The following is a 22,856-nucleotide window of genomic DNA, read 5'->3' on the forward strand; positions in this document are numbered from 1 at the left end:
CGCCCGGGGCGAGCAAATGTATAGGTTTGTCGAACACTGTATATATATATATATAACAAATACCAAGAAGGGATTCTCCTAATAGTCTGCTGAAGTAATAACAGTAGTATTTGAAGAGTTGGTGCACAATACAGATATAGTAATAAAGCACTCTCAGCTAAAAGCGGCAATGCTGTAATAATGGTAAAAATGCAAATGTAACTGAATATCTAAAACAATTGAGCAACAGAGATTGTAAGCAAAAGTTTGACAGGGACCCTACCCCAGTTTATCTCAGGAAACTTAAAAATCTGGTAAAATAAGGAAAAGTATGAAGGACACCTCACCTCAAATGAGATCATGACTCCAGGTTCACAGTCCTGGGACCTGAGACTGCAGATCATGGTTACAGGTTCATAGTCCTGGGACCTGAGACTACAGATAATGACTACAGGTTAACAGTCCTAGGACCTGAGACTGGAGATCATGACTCCAAGTTCACAGTCCTGGGACCTGAGACTGCAGATCCTGATTACAGGCTCATAGTCCTACAGTAAGACCTGAGATGAGGAACACATTTCTAGCAAACGTGTAACATTAGCTTGTGCCTGATTAGTAGCATTTCTTCTGAATAATAGGAGGAGGAGAGCACTGTGGTCTTTCCTTTTATACTTGAATGAGGTTTGTTGTGTGTCATGATTTCCTTCTGACCTGATATTGTTTTAGTTTGCTACATTATTTACAGTACCAGAAAATGCGTATGCAAGTTTGTGTATAATTAAGTCTTATTGGCACATTTGTTGTCATAACTGATTCTCATTATCGGTCAAAATGAAGTTTTACCTTAATAAGTTGGTAATTAAAAGGCAAAAAAAAAATGAGTTCTGCTGTAGTATAAGATTTGATTTAAACAAATCCCTAGCGGAAATAATTTTTCACATTCTAAGTTTGAAAAGAAAAAAAACATTTGTAACTGGGGTTCTATGTTATTAAACTACAGTATACATAAAGAAAGCCTCAACATGAGCACACGCAACATATTTGAATGCTACTGATTACAGAGTTTCTTCAAAGCTAAAATGTAATAAGGTCTATATTTGTGGTTTTCCATGTAGAGGGTTTTTTTTTTCACTTCACGTCACTGGACACCTTCATAAAAAGGTACTTCCCGCTGTCTGTGTATAGAGAGAGATTATCCTGTGGGACAGAAACACAAGAGCATTAAGTTAATCAAATTTTAAAAGCTGTGAATTTAAACTCTTCGGGATATATATATGTTACCAAAGCAGGAAGTTGGAAAATAAAAGAAACTTTTCACATAAAAAACTGTCAATTTAATGGCTCGGGAGCTGGAAACAGATGTTCCATATCCACACATAACATAAGTGCTGTATCACTTCTCTCCGTTTGTAAGCTTTCCCCTTGTCAAATGCTTGGTACAGAGAGAGAAATTAATGAGCTGTTGAATTTTATTGTATGATCTTCTGATGTGGAAAGTCTATTTTACAGAGAAGTCTCAGGCATGGGTAACCTGATTTGTGCACATGCTTGATCTAGCATTCATCAAAAGGAAGCCCTAGAGGATGGTGAGCTGGGGAGCCAGTGTTGGGTGAGGTTGAAGAGTTAATAGCCATCTCTTGAAAAGTGACAGTTCACTCCAGCTCTTTGAAAACATTTTTTTTTTTTAAATTCTAGTGCTCTATGTTGGCCAATATTGCTTGAGATAATACAGTAAAGAAACAATAAATTGGATAAATTAAAAAAATATGCTAATACTGTAATACAATAATAGTTTTTTACTTCTATAGCACTGCCAGTGTATGCAGTACCATATATAGAGTCTTGCAGACACACGTCAAGGCACCTGGTGAGCTTACAATCTATTGAGGCACAGGGAGAACAAAGTGACATACTCAAGGCCATAATGGGCTGAAAGTTGGGTTTAAACCAGTGTATTTACTCACTGAGCCACTCCCTCAGCTCAGGTTAAAGATGGGTTAACCAGTGCAAAAAGTGTGTGTAATCGGGCGCTCCTTACTTAATCAAATAAAGTGCTAGTGCATCAATTTTATATAAAGAATATAATATATAAATAAACCCAAATTATTAGTGACCAATATATATATATAAAGTGAACCCAGTGAACAATTAATTAATGATCATATAAAATAATTTCCACCACCAAACATGAAATAAAGAATTAATTGTAAAGCAGCTCAAACAAAACCCTTCAATAGACTGTTCTGGAGTCTATATCTTGATTGTAATCTTCCACAGCAAGGGGAGCGCAGGATGTTGACAGCATGGTCATGAAAAGACGAAAAGACATAACATAGTGTGACCTGTGTATATATATCTGGTATATGTAGGGCTGTAAGATAATAGCACTCACACTTTTTCCCCCCGAACTCAAGCAGTACAGAGACTCTTTCTCTCTCTGAAACGAGCAACCTTCAGTTGTGATTTCCAGCACGTTAGTGTGTCCGTGAGGTAATTTTTCCTTCCATGTCATGTAAAAAGGATGAAGACTAATATAGTGTAGTATGTCTAAAAATATATTTTCAAAGCGAAATAGCCAAAATTCAAATGCACTCACATTTTAAAATACATTACAAGGAATGGTACGAAATCCTGATCCTCTGGGCAGACAGTCTCCGGCGCGTGTATGCTCGTTCACGTCCGACACTTCCGGTGTGCACTGTGGTAAGGGCGGATGTGACGTCACGCTTGGTCTCCGGTTGCCAGGATCTCTCAGCAGGAAGTGGGCACAGATTCAACGCGTTTCGTCAATAGACTTCGTCATCTTTAAGGATGGGTTAAGGCTGGGTTAAGGGTGGGTTAAGGCCGGGTTAAGGCCAGGTTAAGGCCTTAACAACATCTTTTATTGTTGTATAAATAACGGAGCTAGGTTTTGTTGTTTGTTTTGTTTTTTGTTTTTATATAAATTGTATTTTTATTGGGGAAGGTACAGGTACAAATTCTAACGTAGCATTAACAAAAGCAAGGAAGTATATAGTAACTAATCTGTCGAATTATTACATTGCACGAGGGATGACGACAGGACAACACGAGACGAGACTAACTTAGACAACATCCATCTTTCGGTGACTTGACAGCTACCGTCTTACCAGGATATATATAACACACCACCGGATGGAGGGGGGGAGGGAGTGACATGAGGGGGAGGGTAGAGGGTTTGAGAGGGTAGGTCTTCCTGTAGAGGTGGAGGAGGGCCGCGGGAAGGTGCAATTTCAGATAGAATCACTAAGACCTACTTATTTGAGCTTGTTTTCGTAACCCTGTTACCTAGGAACTTCTATGTTCTGTTTAACATATCACTGATGACTTTATTATCAAGATGAGATATAGTCTGGACTGGCCAAAAGAGAATGCATCTAGCGCTTTCAATGCCAAATTGTGGTAAGCTCCACCCCTGGGATGTTTGTTTGGGCCAGCCAAGGTACCCAAATCTTTAGATAATTGATGCCAGTGTCGTTAACCAGACTCGTTAATTTTTCAATCTGGCAGATAAACCAAATCTTGTTCCGAATCTTGGGGATAGAAGGAATCTCATTAAGTTTCCATACTGCTGCAATCTCGCATCGTCTCACTAGAGCAAGGTGCCCGATTAATTTATTGTTTGCTCTTGAGAGCCCTTCCAGTGGTCTGTTTAGCAAGAACAGCCACGGGTCTAGGGGAATCGGGAGGCCCAAGATCCTCTGAGTCCAATCTCGAATTTCTTCCCACAGAGGTGCGATCCGAGGTTAAGACCACAGCATATATAACAGGTCAGCCGACTCTCCGTACTGTCGAGGGCACAGTCGGGAGAGTCCTGGCACATACCTTGATAATTTTAGTGGGGTTTGGTACCATCTCACCAGCCCTCTCCTTGATAAAGGCAATCTATTTGCCGAAACGTTGGACCTTTGGTGGCACAATAAACTGCACCTTTAGAAAGACCGTGTGCCTGCATCCATTCCTTTGCACCATCTCATTAGGACCTTATATGTATTCTCCTTTAGTGTGGTGCAGATTGAGCTTTTAGCAGCTGCTAGATAGATATCGTTCCAGTCCTTATCTTCTAGGGATTCTCCCAGGTCGGACTCCCACTGAGATCTGTATCTCGGGTGTCTCTGTCCGGGGTCATCAGAACCGACCACTTCCCCGTATAACTGCGATGTGAGTCCCGAAGTGTCTGACTCTGCCAGATAGAGCTTTTCAATATTAGTCAGCACTGGGTAAGGGGCTAATTTATTATAAAATGCTCGGACCTGAAGATTTAAAAAAAATTCTGAGTGGGGGATATTCTTTTCAGATCTAATATGTTCAAATGATTTACTTTTTTTGCCATTGGCCTCCAGGTCTCTAAGGCGCATGTATCCGGCCGTTATCCAACTAGAGGTACTACTGTACTGCAGGCCAGGAACAAAGTCGGAGTTCCCCCAGAGGGGGGGCATCAGGGAATTTTTAGTGGTAAGGGAGTGACTGTGCTTTGACGTGTTCCATATTGACAGCGAGTTGGTCACACAGGAAAGCGGTATGACAGCACCTGTGCGTGCTTTTTTGGGGAGACATATTAAGGATTTCAGCTCTATCGGGGCGCAAATTGCCCTCTGTAGTTCCACCCATCTTTTCAATGCAGGGTTGGAATGCCATTGAACAATTTGGCTTAATTGCGCCGCTTTGTAGTAGGACCACAGGCAAGGTACTGCTAAGCCCCCTGCAGTGGAGGATCGCTTCACAGTTAGTTTGTTTACTCTCGTTTTTTTGCCTCCCCAGATAAATTTGGAGATATCAGACTGAAGCGAGAGTAGGTCTTTCAGTCTCAGTGGCACCGGTAATGTTTGGAATAGGTATAGGATATGGGGGAGAAGATTCATTTTGATACTTTGTATCCTGCCTATCCAAGAGATTCTTTGGGAGGACCATTTTGAGATGTCAGCTTTTAGTGATCTAATTAAGGGGGGGGGGGGTTAGTTTGCCTTATAAATGTCTCTGACATCCCTGGTAATATGGACTCCCAAGTATTTCATCTGGTTCTGTTTCCAATTGAAATCGAAATTTAGCTTTAGTAGCTTTTCAACCTCCGTGGGGAGGCTTATGTTAAGAGCTTCCGATTTAGATTGGTTGATTTTGAATCCATACAGTATATTTTAGTAAATTTGTCTAGCAAGTTGAAGAGATTTGGCAGAGAAGTGAGAGGTCGTGAGAGTATTAATAGAATGTCGTCAGCGTATAGAGCTGCGTTGTGGGATTGCGAGCAAATATCTACCCCAACTATGTCTGGACAGCCACGGATGTGAGCTGCTAGAGGTTCCATACAGAGGGAAAATAGGAGGGGGGATAACGGGCACCCCTATCTCGTGCCACATTTAATTTGGAATTGGACAGATGGAAAGCCCTGGTGTATGACCCTAGCAGTAGGGCCTGAGTAAAGTGCCATAATCGCTTCACTCACCCTATCTCCGAATTCAAATGCCCCGAGAATCTCTTTTAAATACGGCCAGTCGATCCTGTCGAACGCTTTTTCTGCATCCAGACTTAATATCATATTTTGAGATTTTCCTCTGTTAGCCAATTCTATCAGATCAATGATTCGTCGGGTGTTGTCCGCTGCTTGTCTACCTTTAATAAATCTGACTTGATCTGGATGTATCAGTCTGGGCAGGATCTGACTTAGTCTATTGGCCAAAAGTTTGGCGTAGATTTTGATATCAGTAATAATCAGGGAGATTCGTCTATAGCTTTTGCATTCCAGCGGATCTATGCCTAATTTATGGATTAGTGATATAGATGCTCGAAGCATCTCTCCGGGATTGGGGCTCCTGCTAAGATTGCGTTAAACATTTGGAGCAGCCTTGGGGCAAGTACTTTGCAAAACTTTTTATAGTAAAGCCCAGAGAAGCCGTCTGGGCCAGGGGCCTTTGACGGCTTCAATTCTTTTATCACTGTGGCTATTTCCTCAACAGTAAAATCAGCACCTAGACTCTCTCTGTCCGCCTCAGTGAGCTTTGCCAGATTCGAGTTTGCTAGGAAATCTCTTAGGGTCTTACTCGTTTTTGGGGTATGTGCCACTTTCTCCCCGTTGTTTAGAGACTCATCGAATTTACCAAATTCGTTAACTATAATTTTAGGGTTGGCCAAGGTGGAGCCTGATTTCAATCTAATCGCTTGTATATTATAGTTGGCCTGTCTGTTACGTAGCAGTCGGGCCAGCATCGTATCTGGCCTGTTAGCCCGCTCGTAAAGTTTCATCTTGGACCAACATAACGAATTGTCTGTCCTGGATGTCAAAAGCTTATTTAATTCAATCTTAGTATCTTTCAATACCTTGAGGACCTGCGGATCTGGATTTTTTTTATGTCTCTCAGATAGGGAGCTTAATTTAGTCTGAAGGGTGATAATTTTAGCGTCCCTTTACCGCTTGCGTCTCGCCGCGACACTTATCAACGTGCCTCTGAGGGTCGCCTTGTGAGCCTCACAGAGAATTAACTGAGATTTCACAGTGCCTGTGTTGATTTCAAAGAATTGGTTAATTTCTTTACCAATGTGTTCGCATATATCAGGGATTTTTAAAAGGGATTCATTCAGTTTCCAGTTTGCTCCCTGTCATGATAGAGAGGGTTTGGCCTGGGATTAAAGGGGTTACACTCTATTTAGCCACCCTCTACTCTCACCTGGGAAGCAAGGGGTTAACTGGACTGAGGTCTAGCCATGTGTTTTTTTTACCTTGCTTCAGTATCCAAATGTTTATTCCCCTGTATAGCTGTATTGTGTTATCCTGGTGTTTGCACTCACACCTACACTAGGATTGATGCGGGAGGGAAGGGGGTTAATGTTACTTTAGTGATTATAGCCCTTTGTTCCCTTTTCCCGCCTTTTTAGGCTCCATTTTGCAGCCGTCCATAGGTCGCCATTGAGCCTCCATGCTTTCTAATGGCAGAAGTAGCGGTTTTGGACCTGTTTTCCAGCGACGATCAGCAGGTGGCGTCCAAGAGGAGGAGCGGCGGTTTCCCATTGTAAGTCAATGGGCTCATTGACTTCAATGGAGATTCCTCAACGCCGGCCTCGAGGAACAGGTTGGCAGCCATCCAAACCGCAGACCGCAAAAGCGGATACAATGTCTTTGAAAAGAGTTTAATCACTTCGGTCAAGTTCAAAGACAATTGGCGTGGGAATCTTAAGTTCTAGGGCCCCTGGGAATAAAGTTCTTTTTGTCCCTAGCTCCTAGGAACCCCCACATACGATCCACACCGGGTCCAGGAATGAGAGACCCCCGTAAGGGGTCGAGCGGAGAAGGAGGGTACGCGCCATTGACTTCAATGGCAGAGCGGTGTTCCCATTGAAGCTAATGGCGGTGTGCGCCATGCATTGTCTATGGCGGCGCCGGCCATTGATTCCAATGGGGAAAAGCCGCGTGGCGTAAAAACGGCTAACTGTAAAATGATGAAAAATGTATGTCCATATCTCCGGTTATGGAATGACCAGGGGGATGGGATTTGGGTGGCATGTAGCCCAGGTTCCGGCTTTAATGCATGACCCTTCCCAGCCCCCCTCCGACCAAAGAGACGGAGTATGGACGAATGTAAAAATTTGTGTTTTTTCCATAGGCTCCAATGGCGGCGTTTCCCCATTGAAAGCCTATGGCGGGAAATCCCATTGACGGCAACGGCGGAGCCCGCCATGCAACGCTATGGCGGCAGACTCCGTTGATTTCAATGGGGATTTAGTGAAAAGCAGAGATTCATTTTTGAGGGACGAATCCTGTATTTTAAAAAATGTATTAAAGTACATTTCTGTATCTCCGGTTTTGGAGGTCCCAGAGAGTTGTAATTTGGCCAATATGTAGGGTCACTGTAGGCTTTAATAACTGGCAGATTTCGACCCACTGGACCCACCAGAACGGAACTTATTAATATGTGAAGACATTAAAGTATATATGGGATTTTGGATCTGCTCTGAAAATGCAGACCCCATCTGCTATGCTAATAGGGCAGGAAGAGCATCTTGAAAGAATTAGCATAGCCCTGTGATCCAAAGTGATCAAAAGCTAACTGCCCTGATTGTTTATACTAGGGCCGGGAGCAAAAGGAGCTGAGTGTTTTTAAGTGTGGTACTTCACACTTACAGGGGAAGCCAAAATCTACTTCAAAGAGATTTTTCTAGCCAACTCGACGCCTAGGTTTAAGAGTAAAGGGTTGAAATGGTATATAAGTCAGAGTCACCCCTTACTCATGTGTCTTCATGCATGGTCTTCATGATCTTCATGTATTGTCGTGATGTCTACATCTGAAACTGAATTATGGAAGAAATGGCCCATCCTGTATCCTGATGGCTTTCTTGTCCAAACCTTTCAGTAAGTGTCTATATTTTGTCTGTTATTTGTATAATCTTGTGTGTTCACCTTTTTCAAGGAATAAATGATATTTTATCATATCTAAGCCTCGTTCAGTTCAACCCAGTTATATTTTTGGTGTGTATTATTAATAGCCTGTCACAAAGTTACCGTCACACTCCCAGCCTGTCGTGTTTAATTTGGTTACACCTTAGCTCAATAGGTGCATGGTCCGACCATGAAATATTATGGATTACCACTCGGGCGACCAACGGGACCAGTCTACTAGAGATGAAGAAGTAGCCGATTCTATTGTATGAGTTGTGAGGGTGGGAGTAAAACGTATAATCTCTATCCAGCGGGTGCAATTCTCTTCAAATATCTGTTAAATTATTCTTCCGGAGGCCTGAAGTCAGGGAGAGCCGCACTTTTTTGTTATTCTCCTTAGGAGCGCTGGATCTATCTATTGCTGGCTGAAGGGCTATAATAAAATCCCCTGCTATGATGATATGGCCATGTGCCCAAGTGTTTTGGGTTTGAAAGAAGGTGTCAAAGAATTTTGCGTCTTGCTCGCAGTGAGCGTACATGGCTGCTAAGGTGATAGGTTGCTCATGTATGGAACCAGTTAGGATGATGTAGCGACCTTCTTTATCTTTTTTAACTGTCTTAGCGGTAATGGGTATCTTATTGTGGAAAAGTATAGCAATTCCCTTCTTTTTATCAGGGGCTGAAGAGAGGTAGAACTGCGAGTATTGCTTATCCATGTAACGGAGGGGGGGGGGGGTCGCTTTTGTCGCTAAAATTAGTTTCTTGGAGCATCAATATGTCGGCACACCGTCTTTTATATTCTGTAAATGCTATTTTGCGTTTAATGGGGCTGTTGAAACCCTTCACATTATGTGAAATGATGTTAAGGGCCATCTAATGATAGTGGGTGTGTAGTGCGGATCATGAGCCATAATCTTACCCCGTTCCCAGGGCCGAGATATCCGTCTGTTGGGTTGACTGGTGATGTGGTGGTAGAGGTTCCGTATGGTCTATTGAAGTCTGCTCCTCTTTCAGATGAGGGGGGAAAGGAGGGGATGGGAGGCCAGGGTAGGGGGGGGGACAAATGAGGGTAGGGGGGGCGGGGAAACATATAACATATAAAGAACAAAAAGACAGCAGTGACAGCTTAAACATTGTGTTTCTGTTAGTGAGTACACATAGATTTAGAAAGATCTCACCTGGGGCGGTCCCAGTGAGATCCTTATGCCCATAGGCATGGCCTGGCAGATCGTCCGTAACATTGGACTGGTCTGTGTCCCAAGGGATCGGCCTCCTAGGGACTTGAACACGGCCCATTACAGGGGAATGGGTCAAAATAGGAGATGCCTGCAGGGGGGGGGGGTGGTTCCCGCCAGCGCATCTTGAAGCATTATTTATATAAATTTGTACCGGCAATACATCAACTAATAACTTTTGGAGATAATACAAAATGACATTTTACAAACACCTCAAACAACTGATATCAAGAGTTAAAGTCCAGAGAGGTATAATTTATACCTATAGGGATGCGTGAGAAATCCCACCTCAAAACCTCCCCTCTGTTTCTTGTATGACCCTACCCTTACCCATATAGTAAACTCCTGTACCACTCCTAACTACACCTTAAACTGTGGCTAAACTAAACTCCTCCTAGCATCTGTCACCCTTAATTCCTGATCTGTGTCTCCGGTCCTTAAGAGACATGGAGAACGCCTGTCGGACCCCTCTAGCCCCCCCCACCTATTTCTCTGATATTCCTCGTGGCACGCAAGTCTATCTCTATACAGTGTGTATTCAGAAAAAAGGGGGAGGTAGATGACCCCATTTATAGCCGAGGTTACTTATGGGGAGGGCCTCTGTAACTTAGACTAGATATTGCTATTTAATCCTATGTTCTAGTCGTCTATCTGCCTACCCCCATACCCCCCCCTTCCCCTGTGTGTAGCTTCTATGGCCCTGAGGCCTTTATTGAAGATAGTATTAGCTCCAATGAGACCCTGCTGTCACGTTGGAGGGAGCGCTCTCTTTACCTTTCGGCTGTTGATTGTCCTCTCTCCCCCATATCCCCCGCACCGCCCCCACCTCCCTCCCGGCCCTCCGGCATCGCTCGCATCATTGTGAGACACGGGAAGTAGAGGGGGCGGAACCAGAAGAAGAGGGGAGGCTGCCATCTTGAAGGTGTCTGTCGAGCAGGTTGGAGGCGTGGCCAGCGGGTCCGCGCCACTCCTCGGAGGTTCCCGCTCAACCTGGAGGCATGGGCGTCCGCAGAAATGTTTTCAGGGGGGGGCATAATTTTAACTAGACAGAGTGAGAGTGGGTGTGGGGGGTGTGTGGGTGACGGGGTGGGTGACTGAAACTTGGGTGGGTGACTGACTGACTCGTGTGTGACTGACACTTGGGTGACTGACTGACACTTGGGTGACTGACTGACACTTGGGTGGGTGACTGACTGACTGTGGGTTGGTGTCTGTATTCATTCACAGACAGACAGACACAAACACACACACACCCTCCCTCTCAGACTCTCCCTCTCAGTCTCTCCCTCTCAGACTCTCCCTCTCAGACTCGCCCTCTCAGACTCTCTCAGACTCCCCCCCCCCCTCAGACACTCTCTCCCCCTCAGACTCTCCCTCTCAGACCAGACTCTCTCAGACTCTCCCTCTCAGACTCTCTCAGACTCTCCCTCTCAGACTCTCCCTCTCAGACTTCCCCCCCCTCAGACACTCTCTCCCCCTCAGACTCTCTCAGCCTCTCTCCCCCTCAGACTCTCCCTCTCAGACTCTCCCTCTCAGACTCTCCCTCTCAGACCAGACTCTCCCTCTCAGACCAGACTCTCCCTCTCAGACTCTCCCTCTCAGACTCTCCCTCTCAGACTCTCTCAGACTCCCCCCCCTTCAGACACTCTCTCCCCCTCAGACTCTCCCTCTCAGACCAGACTCTCTCAGACTCTCCCTCTCAGACTCTCTCAGACTCTCCCTCTCAGACTCTCCCTCTCAGACTCTCCCCCTCAGATCAGACTCTCTCAGACTCTCCCTCTCAGACTCTCCCTCTCAGACCAGACTCTCTCAGACTCTCCCTCTCAGACTCTCCCTCTCAGACTTCCCCCCTCAGACACTCTCTCCCCCTCAGACTCTCTCAGCCTCTCTCCCCCTCAGACTCTCTCCCCCTCAGACTCTCTCCCCCTCAGACTCTCAGACTCTCTCCCCCTCAGACTCTCTCCCCCTCAGATTCTCTCCCCCTCAGACTCTCTCCCCCTCAGACTCTCTCAGACTCCCCCCCTCAGACTCCCTTCCCTTCAGAATCCCTCTCACTCTCAGACTCTCACACACACGCACGCACGCACGCACACACACACACACCTTGTCTGGTGCCACTCTAATGCAGATAGTCCCAAGGTGTAGCCTCATCTCTTTCTTACCCCCTCTCTTCTTCATTCACTCTCCCCCTCACCCTCTCTTCCTCACTTCCTCTATTACACCCCCTGTCTCCTCACTCTCCCCCTCCATCAATTATCCCCCTCTGACTCAAACCCACTCCCTGAATCCACCCTCCTCACATTCATTCCCTCCCCCCCTGATCTCACACACACACACACACACACACTCTCACACACTCACACACACACACACACACACACACACACACACACACACACACACACACACACACACACACACACACACACACACACACACTCACACACACACACTCACACACACTCACACACACTCACACACTCACTCACACACACACTCACACACAAACTCAGACACTCGCAACAAGGGGGAATCAGAGCGGGGGGAAAACGGAACAGGGGGGCAATCAGAACGGGGGGGACCGGAGCAGGGGGGGAATTGGAACGGGAAGGGGGGACCGGAGCAGGGGGGGGAATCAGAATGGGGGGGACCGGAGCAGGGGGAAGATTTTGGAATGGGGGGGATCGCAGCAGGGGGGGGAATCAGAGCATGAGGACAAGGGGGAAGCGAGAGTGGAATGGAGAAGTAGTCACCTGACTTGCTCCATGCAGGAAAGGGCGGGCCTCGCTATGCAAGCACAGATAGAGCTTGCGAGGGCAAAAATAAATAAATCCTGGCAGCGTGCCAACACGCGCCAGCCAATCAGGAGACAAGGGAGGGTTTTTTTTTTTTGCAGAGACGCGCGTGCTTCCTTGCACATAGTGAGCGCGCTAAATCCTGTCACGCCAGTGCCCTCTGTCCCCTGCTGTTGGCGGCCGTGTATCCAGGGGGGGCAAGTGCCCCCCCTTGCCCCCTCCTGCGGACGCCCATGCCTGGAGGGAAGATGGAGGGAAGATGGCCGCCCTTCCAAAATCAGCGACGGATCATCAGGGACATCTTTGCTGCCACTTCCAGGCATCGCGTCAGATTTCTGGTCATTCCAACAGGGTCCGTAGCGATGTCTCTTCTGGGTGAGTTAGGGGTAGCGCAGCTTCTCAGGAGTGGCTCCTTTGGTCAACGGGGTATGGCAGAGGCTTGTCCTGCGTGGATCAGTCTTTAGCTTTGGGGGGGGCGGCCGCGGATCCAGCTCTGCTCCAGGAAGTCGACGGAACCTCTCCCTTCCCTGGGGATACATGAGGGGAGGTCTGTGGGGACCCCAAAGACTGCTCCAGGTCCATCTTGCGAAGGAAAGCGTCTCCGTCCTCCGGTCTCCGTAAGGTTTGTGGGGTGCCATTTTTTATTACAAGCAGAGTGAAGGGGAACAGCCAGCGGTATTTTAGGTTGTTGTCTCACAGCGCTTTTGTGACCGGCCATAGATTCCTCCTCCTGGCCAGCGTAGCTGGGGCTAGGTCTTGGAAGACTTGGAACTGGACCTCGTCAAATTCAGTGTATTTTTGGTTCCTGGTCTTTTGGGATATGGATTATTTTGTTTAAAAAAAATGGAATTGGACAATAATATCCCTGGGGGGGTCCCCGTGTTGGGGGCGGGAGCAGAGCGCCCTATGGCACCTATCCAGGTGTCTGTCTGTGTCAGTTCCGTCTGGTATTTGGTATTCTACCCAGCATGTGGTGAAGTCTTCTGGGTCTGTTACAGTCTCTGGTACCCCTCTGATGCGGAGGTTGTTTCTCCATTCCCTGTTATCGTAATCTTCCAACTTATCCCCCATATCCCTTACCTGGTCCGACAGGGAGGCTACCTCAGCTTTAGTTTGCTGCAGGACTGATATAGTTTTGTCCGATTTTACCTCCAGTGTGTTTGTCCGCTCTCCCAGGGCGTCCAGGTCTTTGCGCAGGGCCCAGAGTTCTGACTTGAAATTTTTTCTCATCTCCCCACACAGTTCTTTGATGTCCTTAACTCTGGCCCATTCCTGGTCCTCAGTCTGTTAGCCCCCAGTTCTGTGTCTGTGTCAGTCTCTCTAGCATCGTCTTTGGGCGACTGGGGGGGAGGTCTGTCCCTGTTCCAGCTCTCTACTGAAGTGACTTTTTTGCCCCTTCTTGTGGTTAGCGGCATCCCCTGGATACCTGAGGCTGCCTTCTTTGTGAATTTTTGTGCATAAAATGCCGGTATTTAATTAATTATTTGTGCCGACGGGCTGGAGCTCAGTTTTCAAGCTTCCATGCACCACCGCTCGCGCATGCGCCTCTCCTGTTTCTTTTTTGATAGTAAAGCCTTCATTTGGTTTATTATTAATAATATTTTGTTTAATATTAATACATAGTTGTGTTACAATAGCTGTTGTGTGAAGCGGTACTTAGTAAGTAAAGCAAAGCGTGGTGGTGTATGCCTGGATAAGTCTATTGTATAAACTTATTAAGCTTATTTAATTCCTAATCTCTAATGTCCTGCTGATTTCTTTGTTTGTTTACATGTTAAAAGGTCTGGAAGAAAAAAACACAAAGTGCACCTCAGGTAAGTAAAAAGTTGTATTCACAGAAATAGAAAGTATATGAACACTTACAATAAGGCAATGGATGGTGACCATATCACTGCTCGCTACTCGTCGGGCCAGCTGAACATCCAGGATGGCTCAAGGCTGAGCAGCTCCGTGTCCCACGCAAGAGCAGATCTTATGCTGCAAGTTTGGAGGCACTTACTGATTGTGTCAGCGGCTTCAGGCTCTGAAGTGATTAGCTCTGGTGTGTCTAACTATGTGAGCTAAGTGAGACACCAAAATTGTGTAGATAAAGGTAAAAGACAGGCGCTACTTGTCAGATGAAACCAATAAATAGTAAATGGAAAAGTGATTGAGAGAAATGGGTGACCCAACCCCTTGCTCAAACCTCACTGGTGGGACCTGTTTCACGGGTTCCAAGGATTAAGTATTGCTCAAAACATCCAGGGGGAGCATAAGGGAAGATAAGAGAACAAAATATATATATAAGTGCAGACGTTATGTGATTAGATGAGTATTTCAGCAGAGTCTTGGCTCGTAAGGCTATTCTACTCACAGGAGCAAGGTGTATTCAAAGCAGTTGGCAAATTGGGTTGCCACCCTTGAAGATGTCTATGATCTGTGCCTCCCAGGCGATACTCCGTCAGCGGTATGTGTATAAAGAGAGGGAAAGACTACATAGTGCGATCAGTATGAAAAAAGTTTATATATAGAAAACACAATAAAAATGCGCACTTACAATTTGCACAAAGATAAAAAGCATGTATCACATAATGTGAATGGAGGATGTCCCGAAACAGCTCACCGCCTCCTTCTGGTCAGTCTGCTGGCTTCCGCGGCTCTGTGTCCTGGACCGGAGCTTCCTTCTGCGCGCCCGTCTGCAAGGTGTGACGTCACTGCATTCAGAGCTGGTTTCTACGGATCCTCTCCAAGACCAAAATTGGTCCGCAGGTAAACTCTACGCGTTTCGCCCAGCTACCAAACTGTTTCTCGGCTTCGTCAGGAGTAAGTTGTGTGTTCTAATGGTGGCTATTTATACATGTTATTCAATTAAAAAAACGACTCAGTTTATTCAAAAAATCAATCAATTAGTCTAGGCTGAATTGTTGTTGATACCCATTAGAATTTGTTAAACACAATACATGATATGAATAGAATATAATCCCCAAAGTCCTATTGCCACCTATGTACTCAGGTTCATGGGATTAACACTGATTCCAATACCTACTCCCTTGTGCAATCTAGACTAATTGATTGATTTTTTGAATAAACTGAGTCGTTTTTTTAATTGAATAACATGTATAAATAGCCACCATTAGAACACACAACATACTCCTGACGAAGCCGAGAAACAGTTTGGTAGCTGGGCGAAACGCGTAGAGTTTACCTGCGGACCAATTTTGGTCTTGGAGAGGATCCGTAGAAACCAGCTCTGAATGCAGTGACGTCACACCTTGCAGACGGGCGCGCAGAAGGAAGCTCCGGTCCAGGACACAGAGCCGCGGAAGCCAGCAGACTGACCAGAAGGAGGCGGTGAAGCTGTTTCGGGACATCCTCCATTCACATTATGTGATACATGCTTTTTATCTTTGTGCAAATTGTAAGTGCGCATTTTTATTGTGTTTTCTATATATAAACTTTTTTCATACTGATCGCACTATGTAGTCTTTCCCTCTCTTTATACACATACCGCTGACGGAGTATCGCCTGGGGGGCACAGATCATAGACATCTTCAAGGGTGGCAACCCAATTTGCCAACTGCTTTGAATACACCTTGCTCCTGTGAGTAGAATAGCCTTACGAGCCAAGACACTGCTGAAATACTCATCTAATCACATAACGTCTGCACTTATATATATATTTTGTTCTCTTATCTTCCCTTATGCTCCCCCTGGATGTTTTGAGCAATACTAAGTGAGACACCAAACAGGAACAGCAGTGGCGTAACATGATCACTACAATTGTCACACGGCTTGAGCTTCGTCACTGCTACTCTCTTCCCTTGGAAGCACATGAGAGGAGAGATGAGGCTGCAGGAAGAGCTTGGGCAGCTGTATCATTGGGTTGCTATGACAACTCACAACTGATGCGGGTAGAGGTGGTGTGCATACATGGCTGAGAGGCAGAGCCACTTGCTTGTAATCTAAGGCCTGGGACATAGTAGTGTGAGCAAGGCTGAGCCGTGCTCACACTCGGCACTGAGCCCCTGCAGCCGCAATGAGAGCGGCTTTAGCAGGGACTCGCGCATGCTTGCGGAAGTGTGTCTCACCAAGTTTTCTAATTTGGCGCTTGCCGGAGCGCAGGGCCGGTCACGTTAGCGGTTCGCCCAATGAGGGCGAACCAGCTCCGTGACGTCACTGGCCCGCCCCCAGACCTGCCCCCGACACGCCCACGGATGGCACGCTGTGTAAGGCCAGGGAAAGCACCACTTTCCCTCAGCCTCAGCGCGCCTCCGCACGAACAAAATGACTATGTCCCAGGCCTTAGGCTGCAGCCATGTTGCCGCTGAGCTCGCTCATGCTTGAAAGTGGTGACGTCACCAACTCACCAAGCATGAGCACAGAATTTGGCAAGCATGAGCGGGTGGGGCGTGGCTGGGGGCGTGTCATTAGCTGGATCGAGGCTATTTCTGTGTGTAAGTGTGTGTGTTTGTGGCTGTGTGTGTGGCTGTGGCTGTGGCTGTGTGCTGTGTGTATTGACTGGTGATGATTGGTTGCTGAAGGGTCATGTGACCCTTCAGCTTGCTTAAAAATCAATTTGCTCTGTCTCCCCAAGCGCCTAGCTTGGTTGAGCGCACGTTCATGAGCAGGGGCGCCGTGTGAGTGTGGCCGTACAGATTGATTTTAACTGAAGTGAGCGTGCCAAGCACCAACGTGGGCACAGCCTAAATAGGGACAGTCAGGGAGTTAGAATGAGACGGTTAGGAAGTGGCATTTAGAATAAGAAAGGAGACAGAGAGGGAAGAGGAGATACAGGAGACCAGACAAGGAAAAGAAAAGAGAAAAGGTGAGAGTTACAGAAAGGGTGATAGAAAGAGGGAATAAGGATTATTAAGGATAGGCTGCAAGAGAATTAAAACAGGGCCCAAAATCCCATAATAAAGTGAAAACCTCACCTTGTACTGTATTGCAACAGCAGACTGTGAGATGTTTACTGTAAATAGGGGTTGGAAGATACATTTGTAATAGTTAGAGGTGACGGGTAGTTTCCTTACAGGAAATATTTCTGTTCTTATTATTTACTGTAAGAGTCCCTGAAATTGATGGTCTAGCTTGTTTTATTTTAGTTTCTTTAATGTATTATTGTTTTACCGTATTCTGTTGCTCGCCCTTTTCCGCTTGTCACTTCTCCTGGTATTTATATTTCTCCTGTTTAATAAAGTGTTCTCCTCTATTCCCATCCAAATACTCTGTGGCATTTTGTTCCTGGGGTTTGCTTCTTGCATTTCTTTGTGGTCGGGTTGTAGGGACTCCTCCCCGTGGCCTACATGTGAAGTTCCAGGAATAAGAATGAGCAAGATAATGGGGTCACCAAACCACAATCCTTCTTATTCACTATCACAACAGCACCAACACTGTAACTGAAGAATCATAGAACTGTTCATGGTATGCATAAATTAATATAATAAAGTATAAAATAAAAGGCGTTTTTGAGGAACTTTGAAATCAAATTTAAACTGCAAAGATAAATAATATTTTTACATGCAGCATTACTGAATTAAATGAAAACTTAGTGATAATATTTGGTTACTATTGAATTACTAAGCAAACAGCTAAAATGTTCCATAAGGGCATAAGTAAATGAATACTAATAACCATGGCCGGATTACCCAATAGGCAGATTAAGCACATGCTTAGGGCACCAGCAAAGCAGGAGCATCACAAAAAAATGGATTTTTTTTTTTAAGAATTTGATATTTCAAAAAAGCATTGATGTACTCACCATAGGAAAAATCAAAAGTTTGTTGGATTTTCTTACACTCCACTATATACCCTTTCCCCATTTTTCTGCTATCTTTGATAACTTATCCCCACCTAAACCAGGGGGGTGTATTACTAACGTAGATCGAAATAATACGTGGAAATCATATCCTGTCATGTGTTGCAATAAATTTATGTTTAATTATTGACATATTTTTCTGAATTACATATACTTGATTCGTTCTTTTTTTTCTCTTATATTTTATGTATACCGAAAACTGTGGTAACATTGACCCTTTGTGGACAACTTTGGCCCACCATGCAAAAAAGGTTGAGCATTTTTTAAACGGATATTAAGCGTGAAATTTGGAAAATTTGGACGTGCTGATTTGTTGGTCACAATAGTTGCAACATCTGCCATTTCTAATATCATTCTCATTTTTACCATTAGACATCAGGACTGACGCCATTGTATATGTTAGTCCTAGTGTATATGGCTCGTTGCAGCATCCCTACTATGCGGCCAATGCATGGCTATGTGTAACCCCCACATTTTGCGTATAATCTCATTTCTTTATGGTTTGGGGCGATGCGAGCTATTGAAAGGTTAGAATCCCATTACTAAGAATTTGTTTCAAATTTATTTCAAAATGTAACATTTCGTATGTACAACATTTTATATCTAATTTTCAATACCACAATTATTTTCAAAGCAAATGTAAGTATTATACTGTTTAATTAGTCATTTAAAAAAACGTTATGGTAATAATGCAAATATTTATGCGTTGCGCATACAGTTTTGGTAAATCAAAAATGAAGCAGTTTTTATTGAAGTAAACGAGTGAATCTGCGCTTGTGCTTTTAGCTGGTATATGGCAAGATGGATATAACTTGTACGGAACTGTGCGAAATGCGTAGCGGTTATAACACAGCTGATTTTGATCTGTGTCTGCCGCAGTGTCTGACAGAGCTCCTCTGAGACATGTCAGTCTCCTGCACGTCAAGTTATCTCACTGGAGATGCAACCCGGAAGTGCAGGATCGCGGATGATATACAGCGGAGGATACAAAGTCAGCGAGCACTACACTTCCCCAGTGTCGCAATCGGCTGAAGGCACAGTGAACTGCGATCCACTGACCTAATTTTACCTATATTGTAAGTTTCCACTTACTTTTTATATGTGTTTAATACATACTTTTACTTACCTCTGGTGCGCTCTGTGTTCTCTTTTTCCAGTTTTTATTGAAAGTGCAAAAAAAAGCTATTTTTATTTCAGCATACATGTAAGTTTTATGACATTTCGAAAAATACAATTTTATTTTACTGTTTAGCATTGTTTTTATTTTAAATTGCATATGGGGGACACCGTGATCTTTCATTGCTCAGGGCCCCTAATGATCTTAATCCGGCCCTGCTAATACATCTTAATTGAGCAAAAAATAAAATTGGTTTCGTGTTTCACGTGGTATTCACCCTACGTCACAACCTATAAGGGTTTCTACCACATAGTAATGGATTGGTTATTAAATCACTTGGGACATTTTTCAGCAAGCATCAAAGTGAGATGACATCCTTTAAAACTCATATAATAAGCCTTTCCCGTCTCACCACATATACAGTATGCAACGACACCCCTATAAAAGTTTGTGACACGTGTCACAGTACTTCCATTGATAGCATGAGGCAAAAGCCTTTGAAGGCAATGAAAAAAAAAAAGATAAAAGAATAATGAGGAATGGAGAAAACATTTCAACAATGCAAGGATCCATTTCTTCAATCAACAAAATAAATGACTGATGAGGCCACCCAGTTCCGGGTAGTTTAAAAGGCCGGGAAGAATTGGGGATGCTCTCCAGGGGTGTTTGAATGTTTTATTGAATCCATTAAATTCAACTGAGGTAAACATAGCCCTTGTGTAACGTTTTCCTTAATTACACTGAATAGTTTAGTTAGCTACAGATACAGCGGCCGTTATTCGAAAATTTCACAGAGCCGTTTTCGTGTGCTCTGCTGTATTCCACGCGGCATTCACGCGGCCAGTCACACCAGGCACATGTGTTTATCGCGGTTGCTTTGTTTGAATTTAATGAATTCTGTTTCGTATCCGTGGCAGAAATGAATAAATTGCATGCGTACAGTACTGTGCTACTGTGTCAATTTCAGGTGTTTAAAAGCCAGAACACTAAAATGCCATTTTCTGCACTTGTGTCATAAGGTGGTAAGGTTGGAAGAAATCACGCGCCATGACATGGGTATTCCGAGGTATACAATGCGTGAAATGTTCGAATAACGGCGGCTGAATCTGTATTTGTTATATTAGATTGTTTTATTCTTTTGTTTTTCATAAATACAGTACATGCCATTAAGCTCTATTCCTCAGGCCTGGCACATAGACCTTTTTATTGCATGACATTGGGAGTTACAGAGCTTGTTCTGAGTTTTTTGTGGGTTTAAAGGAATGAGGTGTTATGTCTTGGTCTAAAGGACAATAGACTTTCTAGGGCAATAGGGGAGTTTTAACCCACATGGGTTTATTTGTATATTTTACTGCTTATTGCACATGCTAAAAGCAGATAAATAAACTACCTGCTGAAGCAGACGAAATACAACTTCTAAATGGACCAGCATTTAGGTTCTTAGAGCATCAAAACCCAAAATAGCACAAACATGGCACTCTGCAGAACAAAATGCTTTCATTCTGTTGTCCACTCTGCCTGATACAGTAAATGGTGCAAGCCATATGTTACAATCACAGTCACAGTAAGGCTAATGTCTTATGTAGGAAACTTGGATAAAGTTTCCCTCAAATTATTTCATACCTTTATGACAGAGATACTGTGATGGAAAGAATTGCTTAAACAAAAAAGCATTTTAAAGAATATATACGATATTGAATTTACTACCTGTGGTCCACAATGTGCAGTAGCTTGAAGAATGACCCCTTTACCTACACCACATATTAGTTAAGGATAAAGTTGTGTGTCTTCAAATTTGCATCTCAATTATTTTTCAAGTTTTTTTTATATTATGCACTGTTTTTTTTTCAAATGTTCACGAAAGTTCACATTGCTGGGGAATGGAAAATCTTCACCAGGTTTCCAGGAAACTTAATGACTTTTGGCTTAATTCACCAGAATTTAACAAAAATGGCAGAATATGAAGCCAAAGTGTACACTTCTATGTGTGTGTTCCCCATTTATAGTCTTCGCAGCAACATAAATTAGAGTGAAACTGAAGAAATTAAGATAATTTCTGGGGAAAAAAATGCAATGCACTGTGACTTGTAAGGCTTGGTAAAAAAAAATGCAATGTTTGCAGTTTTCACGAACTTCTTCACAAACAAATATTGTCATATTTCCCCTGATTTGCGAAAATCTGTAAAAAAAAAAACACACAACTGTAGTCAAGAACAGTGTATTATCTTTTTAGGCAATACTTAGCAGCCATGCACTGTACTGTATGCTTAGCATTCCAATGCTGGTTAATGTACTTTCTGGCCATTAGTGTGAAATGAATGCCACTGATAAAACAGAATACACTTTTAGCGAGGACTTTTTAAACATTTTGATTTAATGGACACTTAAACAAATGAAACTGTGCAGTGCTGATAACAAAAATGTTATCTTTTAAAAAAAGAGTTATGAACTTCGCATGCTAAAACACTTGAAATAAAAGAAGCAAATCCAACATAAGTGCAAAGGAATATGTCAATCTTTATTTTTTCAAAATGAATATGCTCTGGAGTTAGGGAAAGAACTGCTCTCTGTCGTTAAACACCTCTACTTCAGACAATGTCGGGCTGCGTGAACACCAAACAGTAGCAAGGATGGCCTGAGGTACCACTTTCCTGAGTGTGTTATGTGCTGCAAACAACAACAAAAAGAACACACTAAAACAATGACCTGCCATTAGTACCGTATTGGCCCGAATATAGTGCGACCTCGCACATAATACGACCACTACAGATGTTAAGATGTTCTTCAGGAAAAATAGATAGACCTGTTCCTTGCCAAGGGTTTTTTTTAATATATATTTTCTGGGGTAATTCCATCACTAAAACAGTGGTAAAATTGCCCCAGAAATATGTAAAAATGCTCTTTTTTTCCCTGTCTGGTACTCACTGTGCAATTGGGATCAGCCTGTAAAGTCCTGTGTTTCCTCTGTCGGGCTGAACAGCTGATGAGCAGGAGGGAGGGCGGGCGAGCCTGTTGTGAAGCGCCGGGAAAAAATGGCTGCCTCTCCTTATCTGTGGTCCCTCCACTGCAGCTCCACAGGTCCTCCGCTGTCAGCCTCCCACAGTGCTGGGACCAGATTCTTATCAGAGGCTTCCCTGGTGCTGCGGCTCTCACCTCCTCAGGTCGGTGCCACCTGCTCTGTTCGGCGCCGTGTCGTGATGACCGAGAGCTCCCGTGGCCATCTTGAATTTTTTCCCGTAGGTAAATACAAGGCTGCAAATATAGTGCGAGTACATATATTGGCAGGGCTATTTAAGGCAAAAAACCTTGCACTATATTTTGGCCAATACGGTATTTTTAAAACAATTTTTATATTGACAGGAAAATAATAATGATTAAAAAAACCTGCAACCATCTACACTTGCCAAAAATGAGACTTATTATTATTTATCGCGTTTCTACATATATCATATACCTTTCCAGTTGTTAGTTATATGAGGAGCTAATGGTGATAGTAATAATTGCTATCATCCTGTTCCAGTCTTCTCGTTGCCGACCTCTGCTTGTTACC

The 22,856-nt window shown here is 44.1% G+C and overlaps 1 long non-coding RNA gene across 1 annotated transcript; it reads right to left on the reverse strand.

The window, feature by feature from the left end:
- Positions 1 to 207: 207 nt before the first annotated feature.
- LOC142492765 (uncharacterized) lies at positions 208 to 22,560 on the reverse strand. Its single transcript, XR_012800894.1, has 3 exons — positions 22,232 to 22,560; positions 2,576 to 2,782; positions 208 to 1,176 (listed from the first exon to the last, which is right to left on the reverse strand). It is a non-coding gene; the product is annotated as an uncharacterized LOC142492765 (long non-coding RNA).
- Positions 22,561 to 22,856: the final 296 nt, after the last annotated feature.

The sequence above is a fragment of the Ascaphus truei genome, chromosome 4 (genome assembly GCF_040206685.1).
Source record: "Ascaphus truei isolate aAscTru1 chromosome 4, aAscTru1.hap1, whole genome shotgun sequence".
NCBI lineage: Eukaryota > Metazoa > Chordata > Amphibia > Anura > Ascaphidae > Ascaphus > Ascaphus truei.